We start from the raw sequence: 25,430 nt of genomic DNA, 5'->3' as shown, positions 1-25,430 counted from the left end.
AAGCAATGTCTCTGTTTTTCAATATGCTGTCTAGGTTGGTCATAACTTTTCTTCCAAGGAGTAAGCGTCTTTTAATTTCATGGCTGCAGTCATCATCTGCAGTGATTTTGGAGCCCCCCCCCCCAAAATAAAGTCTGACACTGTTTCCACTGTTTCCCCATCTATTTCCCATGAAATGATGGGACCAGATGCCATGATCTTCGTTTTGTGAATGTTGAGCTTTAAGCCAACTTTTTCACATAGATGGTAGCACACCTTAAACATCATTCAGCATCTTATTTCCTTATAACAGATCTTAGTGATCCATTACATTTCAGTTCGCTGAAATTGTCAGTACTTTTGCTAAGTGGCAAGAACTTCTGAACGTTTCCCAAGTGGCTCGGTGGTAAAGAATCCACTTGTCAATGCAGGAGATGTGGGTTCAATCCCTGGGTTGGGAAAATCCCCTGGAGAAGGAAAAGGCAACCCACACCAGTATTCTTGCTTGGGAAATCTCATGGACAAAGGAGCCTGGTGGGCTACAGTCCATGGGGTCACAAAAGAGTTGGACATGATTTAGCAACTAAACAACAACAACAAGAACTACTGAAGTCCAAGATATCTTTTTTGGGAGTAAGACCATTAAGACAAGCAATTAAAGAGAAGCTGATACCTTTTTTTTTTTTTTTACTTTATAATATTTTATTGGTTTTGCCGTACATTTACATGAAATCTGCCACAGGTGTACATGTGTTCCCCATCCTGAACCCCCCTTCCACCTCCCTCCCAAGAGAGTAAATCTTAAAAGTTCTCATCACAGGAAAAATATTTCGTAACTCTGTAATGGATATTTTTGTGGTTGTCATTTCACAATATATAAAATGTTGAACCATTATGTTATACTGCTGAAACTACTGTAATGTTGTATATCAGTTATAACTCAATTTTTAAGAAACAGATAATCAGGGGACACCTAGTTGTAATTGAATTATTTTGAATGAGACTCAGAATTGTTAATATGAAGAAGACAGAGAACGGAGATTAGAGAGAGACCAAGAATTTGAAGAGGATGGTGGGGAACTGGCCAGAGGCTGGGGAATGGTGGGTGTGAAGTTGCTAAGTTCTAGCTGGAAAGAGAGACTGCTGGGAGAAGCGGAGTCGTTGAGGTCAGTGACAAGAGATGGGAAGGGAAAGAGAAATTCATGGAGGAGAATGAGAAAGAACTATTGAAATCTTAAAGAATCTCTGGTTTGGTTCTACTTTGCAGGTGTAAAGGAGAAATTTCTGCCTAGCTGCAACCCCCAACTTATGCTTCAGAGCACCTCCTCATGGCCAACGTACCCCAGTTGCTATCCTAGTTGGTTTTGCCTTCTGCACTCCCCCTTGGCACAGCAGGGCTGCCCTGATGTGAGGGACTCTCAGGGCCATGCCACACCTGTTCTGTGCGGCTGTGCTTGAGGTGACTTCTTTATCAAAGTTGGGACAGACGCCAGGAGCAAATCAACCTCCCCTTCTCTGAGACACTTTTCCTGTTCTCTCTCAGGGGATTCAGAACATTTTCTCAGTATCTTTCCTAGTAGAGTACTGGAGCTTCCACTTCTCATAGATGCTCTGTTCTTGGCTTAGTAGTGGGAAGTTTTGGGAACTACTCTCTGCTTTCTGGGAGTCTTCCCTGGCGGCTCAGCAGTAAAGAATCCACCTGCCTCTTGGAGAAGGAAATGGCAACCCACTCCAGTATTCTTGCCTGGGAAATCCTATGGACAGAAGGAGCCTGGTTAACTACAGTCCATAGTGTTGCAAAGAGCTGGACACGACTGAGCGACAAAAGACCAACAGGAAGGAAGTTCTACAGTAGAAATCATGCCAGACTGAACACCCAAAGAACCAGCTTCCGGTTCCTGGCTTGGTTGTCACTGGCCATGTGGATTTAGGAAGCCATGTCACCCCTCTGGGGCCTTAGATATCTTAAAAAAAAAAAGAGGAATCTGCCTGCCAATGCAGGAGACATGGGTTCGATCCCTGGGTCAGGAAGATCCCCTGGAGAAGGAAATGGCAACCCACTCCAGCATTCTTGCCTGGGAAATCCCATGGACAGAGGATTCTGCTGGGCTACAGTCCATGGGGTCATAAAAGAGATGGATATGACTGAGCATGAGTGTGCACACACATGTACACACACACACACAGCTTTCTGAGGGAACAGGTCCTCTGCCAATCTTCTGATGGGGCAAGGCTTGACTTGTGTTATTATTCTTGGGCTGGGGATTTCAACTTACTCCCAGTAATGCACTGAAGTTGGATCAATGTATTTGTCTCCTATATACAAGTAGGGTTTTATCTTGTCCAATAATAAAATAGTTCTGAGGACACACTCTATGTTGAAAATATATTGAGTAGCTAGAAATAATGAGGAGATAGAAATGTGGTCAGGTTCCCAGGCTAGCACAGAAAAGTTTATTTAACCAGAATGAAGGCAGAGTCTATGTTATGAGAAGTACAGATCAGAACCACTAGGTGTAGCAATACTTTCAGGGGAAACATCGTCAGAGGTTCCTGACAGGTCTAAATGGAAGAGCAGATTGGTCCAGTTCCAAGCTGTAGGTGGAGTCCATGTGGGCAGAGAGTGGAATTCTAGGGTTGGAAAATACAGCCTTTATAGGGAAGTGGGAAACCTTAGGAAGGAGAAACCCGTATTGGGTTTGGAACTGAGTGGCTGCGGTGGGCGTGAAGGAGTTGATAAGCCTCTTCTGTGGAGAGGAGGAGCTCCTTGCCTCTTCCCTTCTCATCCTTCTCATCAGGGAGCTTCTGTGTGTGATAAGCAGACTGAAACCCTTAGGGGAAGAGAGCAAGTGGAGGGAAGGAGGACGAGGAGAGGCAGCTGAAATGTTTGGAGTCTTTATTTACAGAACAGGCCTTCTCTTCTTGCTGGTAGATGCTGTTGCCTCCTGAGCGAGGGTTTTCCTGCCCCTAAAGTCCCTTCTCTTCTTGCAGAGACACTCTGCCCTGCTCTGACCTGGGAAAGACAAGAAGGTACAGTCAGGACTTGGGAAGGGAGACTGATAAAAGACAGAAGTGTGTCACCGAAGCAGAGTCACAATTCACAGCAGGGTCTTGGGTACCTGAGGGGGGAGAGGGTAAGGGAGGAGCCCCGTGGGCCAGGGGGAGGCAGTATCTGGAGCACACATGGGAGGGCCAAGTTGGGGGAGTGTTATTTGCATTTTTATGCTTTTTCATGGCTAAAAATGAATAACCTTTCTTTCAAGATGAAGAGTCTCCCAGTGATTAGAGAAACAGAGTTCCACTTAGGAAAAAGAGCCTTGGGGGTTAACATATAAACCCATTCTATTGGATTAAGTAACAATACCATGGCCATTATTTTTAGATAAAGAAAATATACCCCAAGATGACTAATTCTTGTGGTGGTAAATGCTAAAGGAAATGGTTCTGTTGTTATACCCATGACTGTTCCAGTGCCCTGGTCTTGGCCAGGAACAGGTGTGCTCTTCAATGGGTGTCTGTCATATGCTCAGTATGACATCGACCACATCATTTTCCCATCTGCAGACTCGGCCACCACATCCTGATCTTGAAAATCTGAAACATAAACTGAACTAGGCTCCTTTTTAGGACTCTATTCTTAGTGACTTATGTGAATACACTTCTTGCCTAAAATTTCCACACACTTCAGAAGGTTTTTCCACACATGTTTTTGCTTCTCCTTGAGAAAACGAAATGAATAAACCAAGACCTTGAGATCACATGATATTTTATATGCACACAGGCAAAAGTATTTGTTTCATGTATTTAAGTAGCTCTTTTATTCAGAAAACAATTACCACCATGCCAGTCACACACACACATACACACATATATATATATGTGTGTATGTGTGTATGTGATTTTAGGTTTTTCTCATTAGTGCTTTTAATTAGGGGATGTTTTAGCTAAATGGTTTATTATTATTATGTTTTTTTACCCTATCCCCAGCAAAATGGTTTTGAAGTCAGTCTTCCTGGGTTAAATTTCTAGCTAAAATTATTAGCTCTGTGTCCTTAAAACCTAAATAACCTCTCTGTCTCTGTTTCCTCCTGTCTAAATATGGCTAACATGGACCCAGTTGGCAGGATTAAATGAGTTAACACATTTAAAGATCTGAGAACAGATTTTAGAATACAGTAAGTGGGCTGAAATTCCAGTACTTTGGCCACCTCATGCGAAGAGTTGACTCATTGGAAAAGACTCTGATGCTGGGAGGGATTGGGGGCAGGAGGAAAAGGGGACGACCGAGGATGAGATGGCTGGATGGCATCACTGACTTGATGGATGTGTGTCTGAGTGAAGTCCGGGAGTTGGTGATGGACAGGGAGGCCTGGCGTGCTGCGATTCATGGGGTCACAAAGAGTCGGACATGACTGAGTGACTGAACTGAACTGAAGTGCTCATTAAGTCTTAGTAGCTGTTATTTAAGCCCAAATAGTTCAATAGAATGAAAATGACTTGGTACAGTGGCAATATAACAAGCTTTAAACCAGGAAGATCTGGATTTTCATCTTTAAATCCTGGTCCTTAAGTGATCTAGAAAATTATTTAACATTTTTTTGAGCTTCAATTTTCTTATTTGTAAAACAGGAATAATGATATCTACTTTGTGAATGTTACTGTGAGTCTTAAATAAGTAAATAATTCATGTCATAGATATTCTAGTTTCAGCAATATATACCTAAATAAGTAGATTTGTTAGTATTAAATCTTGACCCTTGAGTACACTTTAAAAAATATTCTCTGTAATGAAATGTGAACTAGGCAGAAAGCACTTTGGCAAAAGCAGAACTGATGTGTCCAGGAAAAACACTTGAGTGACTGAGCTGTGGGCTGAACTTGTCTCAGGAAACACCATTTTCTCCCCTGAAAGAACAATGGATAAACTATGGCTATGCAGGTTTGGAATTTTAGCAGATATTTTCTTGAAAAAGAATGCAATGTGCCACTCAAGGAAACAATTGACAGTATATGAAGCCAATGACAAAATTTAAGTTTACAAACAAAAATTAAAAACTTTGAAAACTGTATCCACTAATTATGAAATATGTCAGCATTTCCAACGGCCACATAATTCCGTGGACCAATATTTTTTTTTTTCAAATGACTGGTATATAATGTTAGAAAATCATACATGAGCAAGATATACATTCAAAGTATAAGTTACCTTATACCTGTCAGAATGGCTATTATTAAGAAGATAAGAAATGATGTGGAGATTAACCCAAGGAAGACATATAAATGGCCAAAAAGCACATGAAAAGATGCTCAACATCACTATCAGAGAAATGAAAATCAAAACCACAATGAGGTATCATCTTATACCATCAGAATGGCCATCATCAAAAAGTCTACAAACAATAAATGCTTGAGAAGGTGTAGCAAAAAGGGAACTCTTTTACACTGTTGGTGGGAATGCAAATTGGTACAACCGCTATGGAGAACAATATGGAGATTCCTTAAAAAAATAAAAATAGAACTACCATATGGGAATATAAACTGGTGCAGTCACTATGGAAAACAGTACAGAAGTTCCTCAGAAAACTGAAAATAGAATTACCACATGATCAGCAATGCTACTTCTGGGCATAGAAAGAGAAAGAGAAATCGCTCAGTTGTGTCTGACACTTGGACTGTAGTTGACCAGCTTCCTCCATCCATGGAATTTTCCAGACAAGAATACTGGAGTGGGTTGCCATTTCCTTCTCCAGGGGATATTCCCAACCCAGAGATCGAACCCAAGTCTCCCATACTGCAGGCAGACTCTTTACCATCTGAGCCACCAGGGAAGCCTGACTTTTGGGCATATATCCAGACAAAAACTTTAATTCAAAAAGATTCATGCACCCTATTTTCATAGAAGCACTATTCAAAATAGCCAAGGCATGGAAGCAACCTAAATGTCCATCAACAGATGAATGGATAAAGAAAAGGTGGTACATATATACAATGGAATACTACTCAGTTATAAAAAAGAATAAAATAATGCCATTTTCAGCAACATGGAAGCAACTAGACATTATCATACTAGGTGAAGTAAGTCAGAAAGAGAAAGACAAATACCACATGATATCCTCTATATGTGGAATCTGAACTAAGCCACAAATGAATCTATCTACGAAACAGAAACAGAATCATGGACATAGAGAGTAGACTGGTAGGTTGCCAAGGGGAAGGTGGAGTAGTACTTTGGGATTAGCAGATGCAAATTTTATATATAGACTGGACAAACAACAAGGTCCTACTGTATAGCACAGGGAACTATATACAATATCCTGTGATAAACCATAAAGGAAATAATGTGAAAAGATGTATAACTGAGTCACTTTGTTGTATAGCAATAATTAACACAAAACTGTAAATCAATTATACTTCAAAAAAAAAAAACCAACTACCATAAGATTCAATAATCCCACTCCTGGGCATATATCCAGAGAAAACCATAATATGAAAAGATACATGCATTCCAACATTCACTGGAGCACTATTTGCAATGGCCAAGTTATGGAAACAACCAAAATGTCCATTGACAGAGGAATGGATAAAGAAGCTATGGTACATATATACAGTGGAATACTACTTAGCTATAAAAAGGATGATATAATGCCATTTGCAGCAACATGGATGAATCTAGATATTATCATACTAAGGTGAACTAAGTCAGGCAGAGAAAGACAAGTATACAGTATCACTCGTATGTGGAATCTAATTTTAAAAAGTAATACAAATGAACTTATTCACAAAACAGAAACAGACTTATGGATATTGAAAACAAACTTATGCTACCAAAGGGGAAATGTTGGGGGGAAGGATAAATCAGGAGATTGGGATGAACCCACACACTACTATATATGAGACAGATAAACAACATGGCACAGGGAACTCAACTCAATATTTTGTGGTAATCTATATGAGAAAAGAATCTAAAACAGAATGGATATATGTATATGTATAAGTGAATCATTTTGCTGTACATTTGAAACTAATACAACATTGTAAGTCAGTTCAGTTCAGTCGCTCAATCGTGTCTGACTCTTTGCGACCCCATGAATCAGCATGCCAGGCCTCCCTGTCTATGACCAACTCCTGGAGTTCACTCAGACTCACATCCATCGAGTCAGTGATGCCATCCAGCCATCTCATCCTCTGTCGTCCCCTTCTCCTCCTGCCCCCAATCCCTCCCAGCATCAGAGTCTTTTCCAATGAGTCAACTCTTCGCATGAGGTGGCCAAAGTACTGGAGTTTCAGCCTCAGCATCACTGTAATCCAATTTAAAAAGAGAAATAAAGTGGAGAAAATGGGACACCCATGTCCTGTTGGTGGGAATATAAATTGTGACAGCTACTGTGGAAACAGTATGGGGGTTCCTCATAAAATTAAAAATAGATCTACTGTATGACTCAGCAATTCCACCACCGGGTACCTATGTGAAGAAAATAAAAACACTAAAACATGTATGCACTAAGTGTCCATTAATGAAGGAGTGAATAAAGAATACACACATGCATGCACACAATAGAGCACTACTCAGCCATAAAAAAGAATAAAATCTTGCCATTTGTGACAACATGAATGGAATTTCAGGGTATTATGCTAAGCGTGATAAGTCAGAGAAAGACAAATATCACATGATTTCATTTATATGTGGAATCCAAAAAAAAAAAAAATCCAGACTTAAAGAGAGCAGCCTGGTGGTTGACAGGGTGGCAAAATGAATGAAGAAGATCAAGAAATACAAATTTCCATCTTAACTATGGCAATCCGACAGGAAGTAAAAGGTACCCAGATTGGAAAGAAAGAGGTAAAACTATCACTATTTGCAGATGACATGATACTCTACATAGAGAACCCAAAAGACTACACAGAAAAATGTTAGAATTAATAAATGAATTCAGCAAGGTAGCAGGGTACAGAAATGTGTTGTATTTCTTTACACTAACAATGAAATATTAGGAAGAGAAAGTTAAAAAAATTTTAAATTGTATCAAAAATAAAATACCTAGGAACAAATAATGCCAAGGAGGTGAAAGACCTATATGTTGAAAACTATAAAACACTGATAAAGGAATTTGAAGATGCTTCAAAAAATGGAAATCTATACCATGCTCTTGATTTGTAAGAATTAATATTGTTAAAATGGTATACTATCCAAAGGAATCTACAGATTCAAGGTGATCCTTATCTAAATATCCATGACATTTTTCATAGAACTAGAACAAAAATACTAAAATTTATATGGAACCACAAAAGACCCAGAATTTCAGAACAATCCTGAGGAAAAAGAACAAAGCTGGAGGCATACCCCTTCCAAACTTCAAACAATACAACAAAGCTACAGTAATCAAAAGAGTGTGGTGTTAGAATAATAACGATATATATATATATATATCAGTGGAACAGAACAGAGTCCAGAAATAAACCCACACAGCCAGGTCAATTAATCCTGGACAAAGGAGGCAAGTATATACTACAGAGAAAAGACAGTCTCTTCAGCAAGTGGTGTTGGAAAAGCTGGACAGCTACGTGAAAATCAATGAAATGAGAATATTCCCATACACCATATACAAAAACAAATTGAAAATGGCTTAAAGACTTAATTAAATATAAGACATGACACCATAAAACTCCTAGAATAAAACACTGGTGAACCATTCTCTCACATAAATATTTTCTTATTTACATCAGTCTACCAAAGCAAAAGAAATAAAAGCAAAAATAAACAAGTGGGACCTAATCAAACATAAAAGATTCTGCACAGCAAAGGAAACCATCAACAAAATGAAAAGACAACTTATAGAATAGGAGAAAATCTTTGCAAAGTATGTGACTGACAAGAGGTTAATATTCAAAATATAAAAACAGCTTGTATAACTCAATATAAAAAAGCCCTAGTTAAAAATGGGCAGAAACTTTAAATGGACATTTCTCCAAAGAAGACATATAAATGTCCAGCAGGCAAATGAAAAGATGCTCAATATCCTTAATTACTGCTGCTGCTGCTAAGTCGCTTCAGTCGTGTCCAACTCTGTGTGACCCCATAGACGGCAGCCCACGAGGCTCCTCTGTCCCTGGGATTCTCCAGGCAAGAATACTGGAGTGGGTTGCCGTCCTTAATTACTACAGAAATGCAAACCAAAACTATAATGAGGTATTACCTCACACTGGTCAGAATGGCTATCATCAAAAAATATACAAATAAAATTTCTAGAGAGGGTGTGGAGAAAAGAGACTCCTCTTGCACTGCTGGTGGGAATGTAAGTTGGTACAGATGCTATGGAGAACAGTATGGAGGTTCCTTAAAACACTAAAAATAGAGCTCCCATATGATTCAGCCATTCAACTCCTGAGCATATATCTGGAAAAAACAAAAACTCTAATTTGAAAAGATACATGCACCTCAACATTCACAGCAGCACTATGTTACGCAGCTATAAAAAAAGAAATGAAATGTTGCCATCTGCAGTAACATGGTTGGACCTAGAGAATATCATACTAGGTGAAGTAAGTCAGACAAAGGCAAATATTATAAGATATGTGGAATCTAAAAAATAATACAAATGAATCTATATACAAAACAGAAAAAGACTCACAGACGTAGAAAATAAACTTATGGTTAACAAAGGGAAGCAGGGGGATAAATCAGGAGTATAGGATTAACAAACACAAAATACTCTACAGAAAACAGATAAGCAACAATGATTTACTGTATAGCAAAGGGAACTGTATTCAGTATCTTATAATAATCTGTCATGGAAAATAATTTGAAAATATATATATAACTGAATCACTTTGCTGTACACCTGAAACTAAGACAACATTGTAAGTCAACTATACTTCAATTAAAAAAAAGAAATGCAAACTTCCAGTTATAAAATAGATAAGTCATGATATAAAGTACAACATGGGGAATATAGTCATAATACTGTGTTAACTATGGTGACAGATGGTAAACAGACTTATTGCAGTGGTCCTTTTGCAATATATACAAATGTCAAACCATTATGTTATACACTTGAAAACAATATAATATGGTATGTTGATTATACTTCAATAAAAATGAAAAAAAGTCCAACGTATAAGATAGCCCAATGGATTTTAATATAACAGAATATGAAAAGTTCACTAATAGGTTCTAGATTCCATATTACAACCTTTAAGAAATTATTACTTGTTGAGTTTTGCTGTCATGTCAAAGGATATCCATAATTATCTGATAAGTCTATTAAAATACTCTTTCTTCTTTCAACTGCCTATTTCTGAAAAGCTGAATTTTCTTCATATAAATCAAGTTGAACTCTTTAACCAAAAAGACTTATCCTAACTGATTAAATTGCAGAATCTAGTTGTCTTCTATAAGGCAACATTAAAGAGATTCGTAAAGGTAGAAAATAACTTTAGTATTCTCATTAGTATTTTTGGAAAAAAAAATTTTTCTTCAAAACTATGTCATTCATGGGTCTATTACTGTCATTCTTAAATGAGTTAATAACTATCAAATTTATTTTTAGTAATAATTTCTATTGTGTAAAATATCAGTGTGTGCATGCTAAGTCGCTTCAGTCGTGTCTGACTCTGTGCGACCTCATGGACTAGAGCCTGCCAGGCTCCTCTGTCCAGGGGATTCTCCAGGCAAGAGTACTGGAGTGGGTTACCACTGCCTCCTCCAGGAAATATTAGTATAACCCATCTAATAACAAAAACTCTCTGGCATCCTTCACACTTTTTAAGTGTATAAAGGGATCCTGTCACCAAAAAATTGAGAACTACTGCTATAGACCATGATTTCTGCACACCAGAATAGCTGAACACTAGAATCACCTGAGGCACTCTTAAAAAATATCAATGCCTGACTCCACCCCAGTAACTTAAATCAGAATTTGAGTTGGGAGCCTGGACATTGATATGTGTGTGTGTGTGTGTATATATATATATATATATATATATATATATATATATATATATATATATATATATGTCTATATATATATATATTTTTTTTAAGCTTGTTGTTGACACTAATGTACATCCAGGGCTGACAATTATTGTCCTAGTGCACTGTTTTCTAAATTTGCCCAATCCTAAGTATTATCTGAGATGGTTGTTAAATGTCCTAGGTCCTTCCCTAGGTGTATGAACCAAATCTCTGGGGAAACGGGCTGGAACATCTGTCTGTGTAATAAACATTTCTGATGATTTTTTTTTCAAATTTATTTATTTGGCTACACTAGGTATTAGTTGTAACATGCAAACTCTTAATTGCAGCATATGGGATCTAGTTCCCTGACCAGGGAAGGAACCTGGGTCCCCTGAATTGGGGGCATGGAAGCTTAGCCACTGGACTACCAGGGAAGCCACTCCAACAATTCTTAGAATAAGATGACTTTGGGAAACATTGCACCATTTCCTTCCCAACCTCCTCATGGGGGCTAGCTAAAGTGTTAGTTGCTAACAAAGGCATTACTCAACAAACCCAACCCACAAAGTTTGCAGTATACACTTTAAAACTTCCCCTGGGAAATTACCCATTCATATGAGATTCTGAATGCAGAAATGACTTTAAATTTTAAAGGAATAAAAACAATATAGTGAATGATTTGACAAGGTATTATTCTTACAGGGAGGAACTTTTTTCCAGGATACTTACTCAAGTTTCACAGTTTGGTGGCAAGTACTTTGTATACCAGGGTTAGGAAAGTGAATTTTGCATTAAGCAACTGACTCCTCAGCCCACTTGTTCAGAAGGACCTAAGTCAGAGGACTGGCAAGAACCAGTCTTTCTTGATTTGATTGTCTTGGACCTAGGATAAAAGCTTTGTAAATACTATAGTTTCATTTCCTCCTGAATTGTAAGAAGGCAAAAAGATTCAAGGAGGGGGTCAACTGGGTTACCCTGGAGTGCTGATCAGAAAATGGTTTATGGGAATCATAGTGGAGAAGTGAAACTTGCCTGAGAATACACCCTCAAATTCCTACGTTTTATCTTTGGGTAAAACAGGAAGAAAAGTACTGCCAACATTCAATAGTAATTTCCTGTCTGTAGCACCACAGTCATTCCTTTTCCTGGTCAAAGAAATGGAGAAATCACTCTACTACCAGTGCGTGGAGGCACAGATAGAGCCTTGTTTTTTATGTACTAAATGCATAATGCCTGGCTCATAACAAATGCTTGATAAAAATAGGGGTCCTTTGTCTAGAGCTCAATGTTAAAAAGGTACAAAGGTATTAATAATTCTACACAGAACATTTCTTTTATGTAACTTGTTTTCAACAAGGTTCATGCTGAAAACTTGTAAAATCCTTTAAGAAAAACTTAGCTCATCCAGAAAAGATTGCCATCGAGGTGAAAATCTGTCCTCTGGGGAGTAGAGGTGAGGGGGTAAGGGGAGGAAACTTTTCCCTATATAGCTCTTTACTGTTATTTTTTTAAACCATGAGCAGATGGTTTACAGACACTTTTTAAAATGAGGTTAAGTATTTTTTGAAAAATCCTTTTATTTATTTTTGGCTGTGCTGTGTCTTCATTGCTGCATGGGCTTTTCTCTAGTTGGGGAGAGCAGGAGCTATTCTCCCGTTGCGGTGCACAGGCTCCTCATTGTGGGGGTTTCTCTTGCCGCAGAGCACAGGCTCTAGGGTGCATGGGTTCAGCAGTTGTGGCGCATGGGCTTAGTTGCTCCATGGCATGTGGGATCTTCCTGGATCAGGGATCGAACCCATGTCTCCTGCACTGGTAGGCGGATTCTTTACCACTGAGCCACTAGGGAAGCCCAAGAAGCTTAAGTATTGAATTAGATAATCATATAAGTGGAGACTTCACAGTGGCCGTGGAGGCCCTTCTCTCCTCTTTAATCCCAACACTCAGAATAGGTCCATCTTCCTCTTCACTGTTATCTACAGGTGGAAGTATTAGAAAGTCCACAATTCTCTTCTTCCATCCAGAGGTAGAATTATTTGAATATGATTTGGCCATATGATTTACTTTGATTAATGGGAGGTATTTTGATCAATGGGATGTTAGCAAATCATTAGATTCATTAGAAAAGCCCCTGATGCTGGGAAAGATTGAAGGCAGGAGGAGAAGGGGACGACAGAGGATGAGATGGTTGGATGGCATCGCTGAGTCAATGGACATGAGTTTGAGCAAGCTCTGGGAGATGGTGAAAGACAGGGAAGCCTGGTGTGCTAAGGTCCATGGGGTTGCAAAGAGTTGGACACAACTGAGCAACTGAACAACAACAATAAATGTTAGCAACTGTTACACAGCAAAGTCTTGAGAAACATTGGTTCACTGGGGCCTGCCACTTTCATGTTCTTGTCACTTGTCCACCTGTTGATGATGACTGACAAGGACCCATTCGCCTTCATTGCCCCTACCAACCCTTGGATATGTTAGCAAAGCCACTTGGGGCCAGTTAGCCTCCATCTGATTCTCCAACTGACCACAGACACATGAGCAATCCCAGATGAGATCAGTTCAGCCTGGCCTGGACCAGTAGAAACCTTCTACAGAACTGTGAACTAAGTAAATGGTTGTTCTTTTAAACCACAAAGTTTCAGTATAGTTTTTTATGCAGCAATTGTAACTGATACAGTCTCTATATTAAGAATTCTCTGTTCTAGTCAAATAGGTCCATTCGATCTCCACAACAAACCATTTCGTCCACCTTTGTTCATACCCTATGAACAGTGCTCCTTACCTTCATTCTGTATACAAGATCTCTCTCTCTTCTTTGACAGTATCCTTAACCCCACCTCTCCATGACCAAGAGCTTCCTTTTCTAAACTCTTGAAATATGCTTTATATCTGTTAAGCATGCCAGTGCTAGTATTTAAATTCTATTGAAAATATTTCTGTAGTTTAACAGAGATTAATGAGAGTTAAAGTAATTTTACAGAAACATGTGGTTTCATTTGTTCCTTTCCAATTTTAGTACTATTTAACTCAATAGTCTTAACTTCTCCGATACTAGTACAATATTTAACAGTTCTTTGAAGCTGAAACTCCAATACTTTGGCCACCTGATGTGAAGAGTTGACTCATTTGAAAAGACCCTGATGCTGGGAAAGATTGAGGGCAGGAGGAGAAGGGGATGACAGAGGATGAGATGGTTGGATGGCATCACCGACTCGATGAACATGGGTTTGGGTGAACTCTGGGAGTTGGTGATGGAAAGGGGGGCCTGGCGTGCTGTGATTCATGGGGTCACACAGAGTCGGACACGACTGAGTGAATGAACTGAACTGAACTGAATTTATCTTTGTATGTATATGTCCAAATTCTGCCGTTGTAACGTTGACTTCTAAAGGCTAGAAACTGTTTCTCATTTCTCTCTTGAAGTGTTCTGTATAAGACCTAGTACATAACACGTAAAGAATCGTGCTCTGCCTTTGGAGGCAGAAAAACCTGGATCCAACAATTAACTTCTCTGAAAGCAAAACTTTCTTTATTGTAAAAAAATAATTCTACTTAATCTGTAGGGTTATTTTGAGCATTAAATGACCTAAATTAAACTTTGAAACACAATGTGGTCAGTATAAAACACATAGTAGGCATGCTGCACATAAAAACTTTTCCTATTAAAAAAGCCTCCTGTTCTAAGTCAAAGATCTCTCTTGGTAAATGTCATATTGCACTTGAAAGTATGTGGGTAAATTTTGAGTATCTTTTAATATTGATTTCTAACATAATCCCACAGTGACAAGAAAACAGACTCTGCATGATTTCAATACCTTTAGACCATGACATTTTTATACCTTGTTTTACGTCCCTAGGGTACATTCCAGTGTCTCCCAGTTTATAGTCTATGGGAACTTTAACAGAATTTGTATCTACTGTTGTATAAATTTTAATTATGTTTAATTGGTTCATGGTGCTTTTCAGGTCTACTATATTCTTCTACTTTTCTATATAATCATTCTATTATTTTTGAGAGTTTGATACTGAAACTCCAACTAAAAATCTTAATTTATCTACTTAAAAAATCATTGCAATATATAGTGGAACTGTATGTAGCTCTGTTCCATATTTTCTAAGACTCCTGTAAATGTGTTATGATACTTTCATAATTTTTAAAAAAAGTACAGCAGAGAAGAAATGATCATCCTAGAAGTAATGTTTGAACCCATGTTAAGATGTAGAATACAGGTACCTTAAAACCTGGCTGCTCAAAGTGTGGTCCTATGTGCACGAGCAGCATTGGCATCCACTGGTAGATTGCTAGAAATATAGAATGTCAATCCCCACCCTAAACCTACTGAAAGTGGACTTTGACAAGATTCCCAGGTGATTTCTGTACATGCCAAAGCTTGAGAAGCACTGCCATAAAAGATGTTAAAGTAAAGCCAAGATTCATAGATTGACTTGACATGATATCTGGGCAATTAAGTAAATCCACTGGATTAGAGGCCTATCTAACCTCATTATTTGATGTGAATTTCTGATAAAGAGCCCCCAAAAGAAAGTTTGTATCATCATACGCATTATAGGAATTCCTTAAAAAAAGTTGATAGAAGGGATTGCTTTCTTTTCTAAACTTTAAAGACAATGAATTGATTTCTACTAAACATGAATGGAATTTCAACTCCAATACTTTGGTCGCCTCATGCGAAGAGTTGACTCATTGGAAAAGACCCTGATGCTGGGAGGGACTGGGGGCAGGAAGAGAAGGGGACGACCGAGGATGAGATGGCTGGATGGCATCACTGACTCGATGGACATGAGTTTGAGTGAACTCCGGGAGTTGGTAATGGACAGGGAGGCCTGGCGTGCTGCAATTCATGAGGTCGCAAAGAGCTGGACACAAGTAAGCGACTGAACTGAAACATGAATGGGGAGTGACTTGTAGGTTTAATGTTTATCTTGAGTTGTTTTTCATTAGCCTTCAACACCTCATCCTTAGGAATTAAACAGCAAGGGAAAGAGTTACAAAGAATAATACTTGTTGTTGTGACTGGTACCTATAAATTGCTTAAACAAAGCTAACCCTTGAATCTATAATCTAATACACACATTGCTTGAATTTTACTCTATGGGTACAGGAACCAAAGGAAGGCTTGATGTGGCCAGTAGGAGACAGAGATGGAAAATTTCCACCCCAGAAGACTTTCCACTAAGGGAGGAAATCTGGAGACAAAAGGGTTCAACGACACTATTTTCACTTCCCTGTTGCTTTGTGAAATAATGTTATTTGGACTGAAGTTTTAGTTTCTTCTCCATAGGCTTCATATGTCCCTGGCCGCCTTTGTAAACATGAGTCAGTATAATGACATGATAAAAATAGAATCAAGGGGGGAAATAAAACTAAGAAGAATTCCAAAGAGAATGTCAGTTTTTTTTAAGTTTAGAACTTCTCTGAGGTACTAGAAACTTCTACATGGCTTCAGAGTGGATAGTCACTCTTCCTTCAGAAATCTACCCAAATACATAGTTTGGTGGGATTAGAGCTCATAAAGATGATGCAGACTTAATTTTTCTAGGCTCTGGGACCTTTGAGCCAGGATCTAAAAGCTGACAAGACAGCTCTCACGAAGGACTTCTATGAACTTCTAATAACTTCTTGGTGACAGAAATTAAAATTTTGATTAGAAATCTGGGTGTAGAGCAATATTGCTTGCAGATTTCCCTGGTGGTCCAATAGTTACGACTCCACACTTTCAATGTAGGGGGCACAGATTCAATCCCTGGTTTGGAAACTAAGATCCCATATGCTGTGCAACACAGCCAAAAAAAAAAAAACTAAAAATAAAATAAATTGTTTGGGACCTTTGCTTTCCTGGGGGACCTGCCTGCAATGCAGGAGACACAAGTTTGATCCCTGGGTCAGAAAGATCCCCTGGAGAAGGAAATGGCAATCCACTTTCACTCTAGTATTCTTGCCTAGAAAGTTCCATGGACAGAGGAGCCTGTTGGGCTACAGTCCATGGGGTTGCAAAGAGTCAGACACAACTGAGCGACTAATACTTTCACTTTGCCTTCCAGAGCCACCGTTCTAAATCAGTCAGGCTGGGGGAGAAAGATACATTTGGGGAGCTCAAAATCCCTTGGATTTGAAGTTTTATTATGCTCATTCTTTGTATTATAGTTCAGATTATCTAAAAATGCAGAGATAAGGATGCTAAGGAAAATGAAATCCATACCTTATCCACCCCCCCACCCCCCGCCACAAGTTTTAACCTATTGATTTAATATAACCTTTTCATCTAATTCAGTCCTAGGCATGAATAAGAAAGAATACTAAGACTCAACTTTGCCTTTTCCTTTCTTCTTTTAAAAATCTGAAAGGCAGACAAAAAAGATAGAGCTGGGTTTAGGGTAAAACTAATGCATGATGGGAACTCCCTGGTGGTCCAGTGGCTAAGACTCCACACTCGCAATGCAGGGGGCCCAGGTTTGATCGCTGGTTAGGGAACTAGATCCCACAGGCCACAACTAAAAAAAAAAAAAATCAGGAGTTCTTCAACTAAACATCCTGCATGCCACAACGAAAAACTGAAGATCTTGCATGCCGCTGTTAAGAACCATTGTAGTCAAATAAAACAAACAAACAAAACTAATGCAAGGAAATTGAGACTCTCCACGAATCTGGTTGAGTCTTTGGCCTCCTCATCTGAACAGAAATAAATTGTTACAGAACTAAAGCAGAGTTCAGGCAAATGCTCATTGGTGTGATCTTCAAAGAAGAGGTAAACAAACAACATCAGTCCAATGGAAATTCTCAGTTGCTCAACTCAGGAACAGAAGATTTTTTCTCTTCAACGCCAACTTATGGTAGAGGAAGTGAAGCTTTATTTTGACTTGAGGAGGAAGTATCTCTGTGTCCCGAGACTTGGACATCAGACTAGGGGGAGAGGGATGAGGTTGACAGAGAAAAATATAAAAACTAGGAAAGAGAGGCAGAAGTGTGTGTGTGTGTTGTTGTTGTTGTTTAGTCGGTAAGTCATGTCCAACTTACTGCAACCCCATGGGCTGTAGCCCGCCAGGCTCCTCTGTCCATGGAACTTTCCAGGCAGGAATACTGGAGCTGGTTGCCATTTCCTTCTCCAGGGGATCTTCCTGACCCAGGGACTGAACCTGAATCTCCTGTGGCTCTTGCATTGGCAGGCGGATTCTTTACCCTCTAAGCCACCATGGAAGCCCTCAGAAGTATGTAAAGATGGGCAAAAAGAAGCAAGAACTTGTAGCAAAACTCTGTCAAAAGTATTTCCAAGGAAAATTTACCGTAGAGTTAATGATACAGATTTCTTTGGTGTTAGAGATTTTTGCTAAATCTTTAAGGCAGAGAATGTCAAGTGATAGCAAAGACTGACAGAAAACAGAAGCCAAAATAGTTCACGGTAAGAGCCAGTGAGGATGGGCTATTCCACACATGATACTCGGCCTTAAAATAAAACATATGGCATTAAGTTCAATTTGCCCCTTTAACTTACATCATATTTCAATATTGAATAATTTTTCAACTGGAAAAATTACAAAATGCTTCAGAAACTTTACAAATGCAGTAATCATATGATTTGACGCCAAAATGAAAATCTCTCTGAGGTGGAAAATGGGAGTTATTCAAGAGCAAACAGCATCCATTACAATCAATTATATTCTACATAACAAAATCTCTAGTGCGCAACAAGCCATTACAGCTTCATAGGAATTCAGAATGTTGTACTTAATAAAGCAATTATAATCTGTCATTTCGACCTGAAGATAAGCAGTACTGTCCTGGAGCTTACCTTATGGATTTCTTTGGTATAAATTAGACCCACTGAAGTATAGTGAGAAATTTTTAAATGTCATATTAATTCTACTCTATGGAATATGCAACATGTTCCTAAACTCTCATACGTTCATGTGAATTCTTATAGAATATCAATTAAAATTAATTTGCAGCAGCAATGTACTAAAACTTTATATATAATGCTGTAATTGCCTCTGTAGGAAAGAGTGATTATAAAAATGCCCAAGATAAAGTGTGAAAAATGAATGTGGAAAGCTAGAATCACGTTTTTAGAGATGTTACAAGTTATACGTTATTACGAAAAAGTTGACCTTTATACCATTATGTACTATCAGAAGGGTGCCAGGGCTTTTGTTTTGCTCAGTTTTTCTGGAAGCACAGATCAAATTCAGTTTTAAATTGCTCTGGTCTATTGAATCAACTTAACAGGCACTGCTGACTAATTGTAGAGATCAGGAATAAGACTGAATTAGAAAGGACTTTGAGGGCTTCCTGGTGGCTCAGTGCTAAAGCACCTGTCTGCTAAAGCAGGAGACACAGGTTCTAACTCTGGTCCATTCTGGGAGATCCCGCATGCCACGGGGCAACTAAGTCCATGTGCTGCCACTGTTGAGCCTGTGCTCTAGAGTCCAGGAGCTGCAGCTGCTTAAGCCTGCACAGCTAGAGTCTGTTTTCCACAAGAGAAGCCACCACAATGAGCATCCGACATAGCACATCTAAAGAGTAGCCCCCACTCGCCACAACCAGAGAAAAAGCCTGCTCAGCAATGAAGACCCAGCACAGTGAAAAATATAAACAAATAGAAATGACTTTGAGGTACTGCGCTTGGGCAATGCTATAAAGGTAAGTAAGGATATGAATTTTGGGGTCAAAATATGAAAGGTTTGGGGACTTCCTTGGTGATCCAGTAGTTAATCTTACAGTGCAGGGGGTGCAGGTATGATCCCTGCTCAGGAAACTAAGATCCCACATACCTCATAGCAAAACAAAACAAAACCAAAGCACAAAATAGAAGCCACAAATTCAACAAAAACTTTTTTAAAAAATGGTACACATAAAAAAAAAAATGATGAAAGATTTGGCCTTATTTATGTGAGGCAGTCAGAGATGCAAAGTGAAAATCTGGGGGTCATGAGAGAAAGACATTGGGATGGAGATACAGATTCCCAGGTCATCCAAAGATAATAGAAAGTTTGGCAAGCTTTGAGTTTATCAAGATAAGACACTGTGGCGGTGGGGGAGGGGGGGTGGGGGTGGGGAAAGCAAGAATTTCAGTTCTAGGAAATAGATGGTTGATAGGAAACCAAAGAGCTTCGAAAGGAGAAAGTGAAGAGAGAGAATAATTAGCAGTGTGCAATGAGACCACATCCACTGGGTGGTAGAAGGGAAACCTCCCTAAAAGAGAGGTGGCATCAATAAAGAACTGAGTAAATATATTATTATTGGAACAGATATGTGTTGGAAGTCAGTGAAGCTACTAAAATGGATGAGGTCAACCTGCATGACACTGAAAAGTTTGCACATAAAAGACAAGGGACAAAAGAGCATACATAGCATCCTACTATTTGCATACAAAAGAGGACAGATGTAATCATTGAATTGATACATGAGAAACTGAAGATCACAGTTGCTACTCGGGAGTGTCCTGGGAGCTGGAGATCAGATGAAGAGAGAGGTTGATCTTCACTGTATACATTTTTGTGTCCTTTATAATTTCTGTCATGCAGATGAATTTTTAAAAAACAAACTATTAAAACAGAGGTAAGTGAATAACATTGGATACTGTAGAATATCAAAGAGGCTTAGGCTGAAATAATGGTCATTAGACTTGACGACTCAGGGGCCTTGGGAACTCTGAGAAAGTAGGTTCAGTCTGGTCATTTGATGCTAAAAGAGAAAACTGTATTGTAAATGGCTGGAGAGCACACTTCAGGAAGACAAAGAATTTAAACTGAAAGAGTTGAAGTTTGATGGAATAAATTTGGGAACTGATCAGTTGTGTGTATGTGCATATATACATACACATATATATTTGATGTCTACATACATACTATTCTCTAGTTATGGGAAAGGCAATAACGGCTCTTATCTGGAACTGGCAATTGGCAAGTAGAACATGACAGAAAGACTAAATGTTAAGGAAGAAAAGTGCTGGGAAGAGCACTTAGAAGTGAGTAGAGAGTGGACAGGGGAAATCATGAGCATTGGGGGTGAGGTAAGTATGGATGATATCATAATGGAAATAGCTTTGAGGAAGTTTTGACACCAGGAGAAGCAACTGAATAACAGGAATAATATCCACTTAGAGGCATAAGCCGTACAACAGATGTATAGAAAATTGTATAAGAAGATTTCAGCTACAAAGGATGTAATTCTGCTACATTAAAGTCAGCAAACAGAAAGCAGTTCCAAGCCAAATTCATAAGCTCAAGTCTTATCAGAAGAGCAAACTTGACACAGTGCCAACTTTTTGATTACAAAAAATATTTGCTGAAAAGGATGATAAAATGAGTAATTTAAGAGACAAAATCAAGAGTGAATATAATAAAAATTTGGCAGCTTGTATTTGAATAAAACAATAAATCTGACTTAACCCAACCAAGAGCAGATAGAATCCCCCCAAAGAGTAGTAATGGCATGGCACTGCAGGTGAGCTCATAGGGATCCCATCAGAAAGTGTTTCTGGAGGTAGGTCAGACCCATTCTAGGATATTCATAGTATATCTGGTTGTGGTTGAACCTACACTAGAATAAAATGAAACAGTATTTGGCCCTGAAGTTGCTATGACCTTTTACAGCTAAGTTTTTAATTTTTTTTTTTTTGGAATATAGATACTTTACAGTGTTCTGTTAGTTTCTACCATACAACAAAATGAGTCAGCCATACATATACATACATCCCCTCTCTTTTGGACTTCCTTCCACTCAGGTCATCACACTGAATTGACTATAGTTTCCTGTGCTATACAGGAGGTTCTCATTAGTTATCTATTTTATACAAAGTATCAATGGTGTATATGTGTCAAACCCAATCTCCTAATTCCACCCACCACCTCCTCCAGCTAAATGCTTTACAGGCTTCAAAAGCCTGGAGATATCCTTGCCGCTGCTGCTAAGTCGCTTCAGTCGTGTCCAACTCTGTGCCACCCCACAGACGGCAGCTCACCAGGCTCCGCCGTCCCTGGGATTCTCCAGGCAAGAACACTGGAGTGGGTTGCCATTTCCTTCTCCAATGCATGACATCCTTAGGCCTGATTTTACAGGATTACACTGCAAATGAACCTACCCCTGGAGGAATGAGTCTGGTCCTTCCAGTGGTAGCAGGTCAAGTCAAATTTGGGACTAATAGAGAAACTGTGTTATGGCGCATACATGGAGATTGTCTTTTCAAATGGATCTAAGTAATGTTTCATGAAATAATGTAGCAAATTTAAAAAGACTCTAACAGAAATAAAATGACAGTATACTTTTTAAAGGTGTAACTTTTCAAGATAAGTCATAGGTCAAAGGTGAATAAAATAAGCCCATTAAGTGGTATTCCCATCTCTGCAGCCATGAAATTTAAAGATTCTTGCTTGAATAAAGACCTGAACAAAGAGGCAATGAGGAAAAAAAAAAAAGACACTTGCTCCTTGGAAGAAAAGTTATGACCAACCTAGACAGCATATTAAAAAGCAGAGACATTACTTTGCCAACAAAGGTCCATCTAGTCAAAGCTATGGTTTTTCCAGTAGTCATGTATGGATGTGAGATTTGGACTATAAAGAAAGCTGAGCGCTGAAGAACTGATGCTTTTGAACTGCGGTGCGGGAGAAGACTTTTGAGAGTTCCTTGGACAGCAAGGAGATCCAACCAGTCGATCCTAAAGGAAATCAGTCCTGAATGTTCATTGGAAGGACTGATGCTGAAGCTGAAACTCCAATACTTTGGCCACCTGATGCGAAGAACTGACTCACTGGAAAAGACCCTGATGCTGGGAAAGATTGAAGGCGGGAGAAGGGGATGACAGAGGATGAGATGGCTGGATGGCATCACTGAATCAATGGACATGAGTTTGAGCAGTAAAATTAAATGTGACTTAAAATATTATTTTTTTAAATGGAAAAGTTATACATATACACAGTAGAAACTTCAAAAAGATATAGTGTAGAAAATTAAGATTCATTTCCAAATGGCAATTGGTTGTTTCTAGTTTCTTATATATCCCTATAGAAATAGTCTATGCTTTAAAAATACAAATTAGAGCATATTATGTCTTCCATGCTTTTTTGAAACAACGTATCTTGGAGACTTTTTCCTATTATTAGACATAAAATTACCTCACTAATTTTCTACAGTAGGGATATACTCCCAGGTATTGGGACAATATCGTATTTATGAGTATTTTTTCTTGGTTGTTTCTTAATGTTGCCACAAATATCTTTTAACATATCTTTGTGTAGAGGTGGAAATATATCTTATGGATAAATTTTGGAAATGGTATTGTTGGGCCAAAGGGTATGAATATTTAAAATTTTGGAAAATAACAGATACTGGAAAATTGCCTTTTGAAAATGTTTATAATCTCACCAATAGTGTATGAGAGTGCCTCCTTCCCCACAACCTTGCTCACTCAGGGTACTACTGAATTTTTAAACCTTCGTTAATTTGAGAGAAAAAACTTTTCATTTGCATTTTTAAAATTATGAGTCCAACTGAGCAATAACACTTCTCAAAAACTAAAGGTTAATGATGAAATGGAATTTGCGAAATCATCTTTGACTTGGCTCTCTTTTGGGAGAGGGGTCCCAGGGAATTTGTTAGAGGAATACATTTATGTTTAAGGGTTCTTACATAACATGTAGCAATTAACTACTTTAACAAGAGGCAGTTTCATAGATAGGTTTCATTTTTCAAAAAGGGGAAGAAACACTATTCTGTGGCTTGATGTGGGTTTGTCAGTTATTGCCTCCCCCCTTCTTGGGACTTCCCACTCTTCTTTAGCACAAATCAGACTTGAGCAAAAACAACTTTTTCCATAGGATCAGTTATAAAAAGAATGGCAAGGGCAATGATCAGCTTAGTTTATTGGTTTTATCAGGGAAAGTAGACTCACCAAAGGCTTGTGAACGTTTCTGGTCAAAGCACTGGCTGGCTTATTCATCTCTATATGGTCAATCGTGGTATTTCTGCAGGACCAAAGGCACGGACTGGTTAGTGAAGGTAAGCAAAGGAGGCAACAAACCCTATGATTGTGAACTCTATCTGTCATTTCTCTTCTCACCCTTTCTTCACACTTTATTGAGTTCAGCAGAACTCAGTTCCAATCTCATGACATGTAAAATGCTTTTCTCATTTACCAGATCAGAAGTGAATGTAAGCAAGCATTCAATGGAGTTAGACAATGAAGAGAAAGTAAGCCAAACACTCCACTTCTCTTACCTCATGGTCACATTTTAGACATTTCTTAAACTACTTAAAATTTTACTGATCTGATCAAGTATTTGTTATGTCATTTCTTCAGTCCCTGTTTGCTAATTTCTACACAGGTTTAGCATCTGCGTTTTTTAAAGAAGGCCTAAAAACCTTAGCAGGGACAGCACAACTCGAATTTGGTCACAGGAATGTAGTTTTAGAAATGGATACAATGACAATAAATTTCAATTGGACTCTCAATTATTTGCTGGATGAAGCTGTGATAAGCGTTTTTCTGTGTGGCAGGATATATGCAAAGTAAATGTGATTGACAGTGATGAGGCTTTTCAAATTGCCATCTGGGTGATTCGGGATAAGTCTCCCTGTTGGTATTAAAGACAGTACATGCACAAGTACTTTTGCTTGAATTTTGCTTGAATTATCTTTAGATCCGCTCATTCTTTTTTTGAGCACATCTATATGTGCTTGAATATAAACTTGGTTTGACGAGAATATTCATACTCATATTTTTAGACCATTTTTCGCATACGTCAGTTGTAAGAAGCTCGTGTTTCCGAGCTTGAGAAGCTTTCTGAAGGAGTGGAGAGTATTTCAAATTTGTGTAAAACATTCATATTATAATGGTAATTTGGGGGATCTACACATGTGAGCTAATTTTATTATTTTGGAGCAAAGTGATGTTTTCAATAGTTATTTCAAGTTACTAGAACATTTCCAACCACAGACCTAATGATTATCTTAGATATATAAGATATTGTCTCTCTGAGCTCATCATCGGCACGACAGAATATAAATTTCCTTCATTAACTAACTGTAGTTACTTTCCTTCTAATTTTTTTGCAAAGTTCCAATCCTATTGAAAAATGGAAAAAAACTACTTCAATGAACAAACATTTCTATCAATGAACACATGTTCAATAGTGTAATGCACACACATTTCTAGTAGTCACTTATAGCATTTCATCACATTTATTTTTCTCCTGCTATGTCTCTCTCTCTCTCTGTATATGTACATAAACACACACATATACAGGTTGTTGTTTTCTCTGAATTATTTGAAAGTATATTGTTGATTTCAGGACAGTACCCTCAAATTTTTGACCCATATCTCCTAAGAAAAAGAGTAATCTTCTACATGACTATAATGATAAGGAAATTTAATCTTAATATAATACTATTATCTAATAGTAGATCCATATTCAAATTTCTCTAATTATTCACATGTCCTCTAGAGAGTTTTCATTTTTTTAATTCAGGATTCAGTCTTGCATT

At 38.4% G+C, this 25,430-nt stretch overlaps 1 protein-coding gene and 1 long non-coding RNA gene across 3 annotated transcripts in view; one reads left to right on the top strand and one right to left on the bottom strand.

Moving 5' to 3' along the window:
* Window positions 1-2,405: 2,405 nt before the first annotated feature.
* The window catches only part of LOC138930959 (uncharacterized), a 24,868-nt gene continuing 1,843 nt past the window's right edge, over window positions 2,406-25,430 (bottom strand). The window contains exons 2-3 of the long non-coding RNA XR_011446308.1: window positions 23,839-23,911; window positions 2,406-2,992 (exon numbers count right to left, since the gene is read on the bottom strand). This is a non-coding gene — a long non-coding RNA (uncharacterized lncRNA). The remainder of the gene's footprint in view (window positions 2,993-23,838; window positions 23,912-25,430) is intronic.
* TASL (TLR adaptor interacting with endolysosomal SLC15A4) overlaps window positions 23,497-25,430 on the top strand; it is a 14,409-nt gene continuing 12,475 nt past the window's right edge. Inside the window, exon 1 of one of the 2 annotated variants that reach the window (XM_070291473.1) lies at window positions 23,497-23,945. The gene's annotated coding sequence lies outside the window, so the exon portion shown is untranslated. The remainder of the gene's footprint in view (window positions 23,946-25,430) is intronic. The other variant, XM_070291474.1, reaches the window with a different exon arrangement.

Source organism: Ovis canadensis, chromosome X (assembly GCF_042477335.2).
Source record: "Ovis canadensis isolate MfBH-ARS-UI-01 breed Bighorn chromosome X, ARS-UI_OviCan_v2, whole genome shotgun sequence".
NCBI lineage: Eukaryota > Metazoa > Chordata > Mammalia > Artiodactyla > Bovidae > Ovis > Ovis canadensis.
This window is presented reverse-complemented; position numbering and strand designations above follow the sequence as displayed.